At 41.0% G+C, this 5636-nt stretch overlaps 1 long non-coding RNA gene across 8 annotated transcripts in view; it reads right to left on the bottom strand.

The window, feature by feature from the left end:
* Positions 1-4890, bottom strand: part of LOC118250043 (uncharacterized) — a 15750-nt gene extending 10860 nt beyond the window's left edge. For 2 of the 8 annotated variants that reach the window (XR_004779294.2, XR_007707908.1), the window contains exons 1-4: positions 4708-4890; positions 4431-4595; positions 1908-2014; positions 1-12 (exon numbers count right to left, since the gene is read on the bottom strand). The exon at positions 1-12 is cut by the window's left edge and continues 124 nt beyond it. This is a non-coding gene — a long non-coding RNA (uncharacterized LOC118250043). Of the gene's footprint in view, positions 13-1907; positions 2059-2705; positions 2838-4430; positions 4596-4707 lie in introns of all 8 variants that reach the window. The other 6 variants (XR_004779291.2, XR_004779289.2, XR_004779293.2 and 3 more) reach the window with 6 other exon arrangements.
* Positions 4891-5636: the final 746 nt, after the last annotated feature.

Genomic DNA, 5636 nt, shown 5'->3' with positions numbered 1-5636 from the left:
TAATAGATGCAACTAAAAACAAAATTACAGATATTTTTTTTTCATGTAGACAAAATACACTTAACTTGTAAATCTTGATGTTAATGTTGTAGCCAAAATGGATGTTTTTTTTTCTCCTACTTTATAAAAGATCAATTAATAAACTGGTCAGTCTCCTTGCTCAGTTAATATAGCAGGGAGAGAGAGGTTCTTTAGAAACATCATTATATTGACAAGTGAGACTTGTATCTGGAGTTTGCATCTTTAAAAAGAATCATATTTTACTGTAGAAAACAAGAGTTGCTTCCTGTGTAGTTTCCTTGGGCCTTGCTTAGTTCCTATTATCTTCAATGGTGATAATATGTAAATCTGAATTAATATTTTGGCCCTGAGAAAAAGAAAGAAGAGAGATAGAAGCATTTTTATTTCAATGCCTGCACAACTCTAACTTATTTTCTTAGTACAGATGAATCTACTGGTCACACAGCTAGCTTTTCTTTCACTGAACACATAGCCCCAAAGAGACTTTTGTCTGGTACTTCATGGATGACTGAAGTGTTTGTTCTGTGGGACATAGTCTGGTGGATGGAAAGGTGGAAGAGAGCCATTTTATCCCCAGCATGTGTTTATCTTGTTTTGTTGTACCTCCCGAGCTAACAAACACTCTTCTGGTCATGTGTTTCTACCTCTTCAGAGGAGTATGGAGGGTATTAATTTTCCATCCTTGCAGGGCATGAAGGAGGAAAGAGGGAAAAAAGTTATTTCTCAAGGAAGACCTCTCAAGCTTTTTCTGTTGATATGATCCACTCAACAGAAGGATTCCAAGTGTGAAATACTACCTGCTTTGCCCCTGCCCACCTTTACAGTTAAAGCAATACAGCATCTAAACTCTTACTTCTCATCTCAGCTACACCACGGCAGACCCACACCTGTATATCAGCAATAAGTATATTAAAAAGAACAGGCAAGTGTGTTGACTCTCTTCTCTTTGACATTCCTTTTTCAAACCTCTTTTGATAGTTTCCCCCCAGAAAGAGAGCGAGGAGTGTGCGCAAACACTTGTTCTCCACATCAAGCCTGACTGAACAATTCCTCTGCTATTCTGAGCTTCTGGTGAACTGAAAATTACCAGCTGTACTGATTTGTGACAAACTGTGTGTGTGTGCATGTGCATGTGCGTATGCATGTATGCATGCATGTGCATGTGCACTCTGGGGAAGAAGGAACAGAGACAAACAGAAACTATCATATGTGATGAAGGTAAATTCATTTCCATATATATGACACAATCTAGCATTTTAATTCTGTGAAATACAAATGCAAGCCTTAGCTTATGACTAGAAAGTATTTCTTGGAGCCCTCGTACAAGCACATTATGGAGCGTATGCAGAACAAGGAATTCTCAAATGCATTTCCTTGCTGAGACATTGTTAATGAATAGGACAGCAAACACACAAGTGCAGTCATCATTTACTCAAATTTGAAAAAGAAAATGAGATTGGGTTATGGAAGAAGACAAGTATGCTACTTCCACTTCATATCAGAGGATGGCTGGTCCACGTCCAGATATGTTCAGAGCTGATCAATGACAAGCTAATTTTGTAATCTTCTATAAAGAAGATTAGAAGCAATCAGGTTATCAGAGCTTAACTAGCTAACACTCCTCAGCTGATTTGCAGTGACAAACAGTAACTCATTAAGCTGCAGTAACACATTTGCCACCCTTTGATGTCTATACTCTTAGTTGCAAAGTGGTAACAACCTAAGCTTTTTTAAAATCAGTGTTATTTCACCCCTCGCATGTCAAAATAAACCACAGTACCTATAAAAAAACATGTGGTAACAACTCAGCTTCCTAAATCCTTGCCAAAAGTTGACTTCAATAGCTGTCTACAGAGTCTGCCAGAATGCTGTCAGCCAACTCATACCATGTGTGCCTTGTAGGGTAGTGGCTTCAAAAGGACATCAGATTTGCCAAAATCTCTCCATCTTTTCAGATGTAATCCTTGCCATCACTCATGAAATGTAGTCACATCTAACAGGAAGGAAATACACAACAGCCATCAGCACAGAGCACACCTAGGAGAAAATAACGAATGTTTTTAATCCCTGAACAGGAGCACTTTGTGTTGGCAAAATATAACTACCCAGAGTAGGATACATAATTACATATTGAAATAACGCTTTTAAAAACACTTTCTATGAGTTGTGCTTACCTGGGAACCTGGGAGCCAACCACTGTTTATGGGTGTTCAGACAGTTAGCTGAATCTCATAACCGATTTTCTCAAAGGACTGTTATAAACACACTGTGAAAACTGCCTCCCTTCTGAACATCACCGTCCAAGCAATCTGTCCCCACAACAGAGCTGCTCTTGCAGAAGGACTCTCCTCAGAGGCTTTCTAATCAAATATGCCCCATCTTTCACCAAAACTTGCTGTTCTGGGCAAGGAGCTGGACAAGAACTGCAGACTTGAAAGTCAAAGATTTGATTGTAGTTTCACCATAATCATAATCAGATTACCACTGAACGTGTACAGAAGCGCTCTGCACTGTAATTGCAGCAAGCCCACTGCATGTGGGACAGGTGATCTGTACTGCACAAGCACAGCTGAATTGCAGTAAGCATACGGGAGACAAGAACCCTCCTACTTTTAGATGTGCAATTTGGAGGTCTTTATTTTATCTAACAGAACTGGCAAGAACGCTGACCATCAGATACTTACAGATCAAGAAGACAGTCTGAGTGACGGCTCGCTGCAGAATCCACTCTAGTGAACTTAGGGGATACAGATCTTGTGTCTCTTTTGTGAACTCAGAATCCCAGGAGGATGGGCTAGGAGGAGGTCACTGATGAACTTGAAAAGAAATCTTATCACCCCCGTTACCACCGCTATTTGCTCTATGAAAGCAGCTCAAGAGCCCACAAGCCATGAGACACTATGGTTTTGCACATCAAACTGATCTAAAGGATCAGATGGAGTTTCATAACTGAATGGGCCAGTGAGCAAAAAGAAAGGAGACACCCAACTCCAAAGAGCTGGGCTGAGGCAGGGTGTGAGCTCATTCCACAGCAAAACTCTAACAGCAGGGCACACTGTGTGCCCATGTGTAGGGGGGAAGCTGGCAGCAGCGCTGTCAGTGATGGCACTACGTGCACTGGCCATTGGGGAGGGGTGTGTGTTTTTTTGGGGGGGATGCAAACAGCTTCAGCAGCACACATGGAAGAGAAGAGCAAGTGGTTGGTGGAGAACTCCCCCCTCCTCCCTTTGTCATCCACGGTGATTTATGAACCTCTCTGCTGCTCTGTCCTGGTCTTTTCACTGAAAGAATCCAGTTAGCTTTCTCATAATGGCAGAAGTAATTAAAAAGGAGATCAACTTCAGAGGAACATAAAACACACACAAAAAGTCTGTCTCTTTAATGATATCCCCTACATCCTTTACTGGCGGGGATTCTGCTAATCTAATACCTGTTAATTTTCTTTCTAATTAGGGCTATAGCTCACCAGAGGCTGTGTTATACTTAATTTGTTGGGGTTTTATTATATGGCTCAACAGTCAGCCAACCATTGTATGCATCATGTGATCCTGGTTGAGATCTTTCAGGCATTACTGCACACTGAGGCCCTTGGAGAGAACGTGCCACTACAATTTGTGAGTCACCCGTTCTTGCTCTGCCTAGGTCTTGTCATGTGTGTGCTTGTCAGGATTCATCTCCATCTCCATTACCCCTGGGGCAGAAGTCATAGTTTGTTTCTGCTCACTTGTCTGATTTTTAGCAGATCATATTCCCATCTTCAGAACCCTAAGCAAGTGCCATCTTTGGAGAATTTAAGGTGGAATTGTAACTGCTGATCAAATTCAACTCAAAAACATCTTCAAATTGATATAAAATATCCCCAGTTCAACCACTTTTTTAAGGCTGAGGAAGACTGCTATACAAAGGAAAATAATTGTTAAAACATTCTTTACTGTTACCAAAAAGAAAACTGTTTTTGTTGTTGTTCTTGTTAACTGTTTCCCTTGTCTTTCTGTCATTTTGTTACATATCTACTTCCAAGATTTTAGAATGAAGATGAGGGCTGAGGCAGATTTTATTTGTCTGAAACACATCTGAGATATTTATTAATTTTATTTTGCCAGAAAGCTTTGCAAACAAATTATGCACCAGTTAAACAATTAGCTGGGAAATCATCAGGAGAAAAACGAGAGTAGATCACAGATAAGCAAAGTCCATGGCACTTTATTGACCAGAACTCTATGGCACAATGTATGCATATAAAAGAACATTTTATTAAGCTACCATAAGCTGGCCCAGGGAACTGGCTATTTTTTTTTTCCTTTAGGATGTCTACTTCTGAATTGACAATGGTATTAGTATAACATTTGATCTAAATTGATGATTAAAGGTCACCAATAGCTGCCAAATATTAAACCTCATCAACCTACCTCCGTGAATGCCAGAAAGGAGGACATCTAAAAGTTCATTTGGGAAGTTCACAGCAAAGTATCAGCAAGGAAGCTGGCCTTCTATCTACTGTGTAGATGTACAAGATGCCGCTGAAAATTCAGAAGAGTGAGTTACTTTTCATCAGCCTTGGAAGAACATTTTTTCTAGGAACAAACAAACGAGGGTACAAGGTAATGTGTTGTACCATTTCTACCCAGCATAATAAGTCATCAGGAAATGAAACAACAAATATCAGCTGAGAAACTTCTACTTTACCTTCCCGTGGAAGAATGCAAAACACAGGAAAACAGACAACCCAAACTTGACCAGCAAAAGCTCACAAAAATGAAGGATCTTCAGATGGTGAGAGATGTTATACTGGCTGATGTGATATTACAATTGTATTTTTCTGAACATGCCCTGGCAGGCCCAGGGAGATCTCTAGAAAGGAAGTCCTTGCACAACAGGAAAAAATAGTGAGGGTGGGTTTGCACAATACACATTTAAATTATGCATCTCAAGTCACCCAGTGCCTGGTAGGCCTACGAACTTCTCAGAAGGACAGCAAATATATGTGTGTCCACTGGGAGTCTTCAGACTTCAGATTCTTGTTCAGATTCTTGACCAATAAGTCTCTAACCCAGAGACTGCCAGAACTACAGGGGAAAGATGTACCAAGAGAGGAGTCACTCCAGAAATGGTCTGTTCCTCTACTCTTCTGCAGTCACCTGCTGTTGGCTTCTCTCAGAGAGAAGATGCTGAGCTGAATGGAACTTTTCTACACAGAAAGCAGTTCCTTTCCTCTCTACACACTTGCCACGAGCATCCCCTTCCACCTTCAGCCCTGCTTCCACATGGTATTCCAGTGTCTGTCCTCCTTAAGAGAGACTGCAAGCATCAAGAGACATTACTGCTGATGCGATCATCAGTGACTGTTACTGAAAATCCATGCAGAAATGTGTGCTGTGCACAGGGAAGCAGAGCTAAAATATCCATCTCTCCTTCCCTCTCTCCCTTCCTCCACCTGTAACAGAAAGTCAAGGAATCTAAGTACCACTATCTCCTGTCAGAAGGCTATTTATATTCCTTAGGGAAGAGGTTAGCTAGGGCAAGTCATGTCAGAGTGGCACCCCTTGCATGAGTGCACCCATACCAAACATGCAAATACTACCATGTCCATGTAAGTGCCTAATTTAAGCCAGGAC

Source organism: Cygnus atratus, chromosome 2 (genome assembly GCF_013377495.2).
Source record: "Cygnus atratus isolate AKBS03 ecotype Queensland, Australia chromosome 2, CAtr_DNAZoo_HiC_assembly, whole genome shotgun sequence".
NCBI lineage: Eukaryota > Metazoa > Chordata > Aves > Anseriformes > Anatidae > Cygnus > Cygnus atratus.
This window is presented reverse-complemented; position numbering and strand designations above follow the sequence as displayed.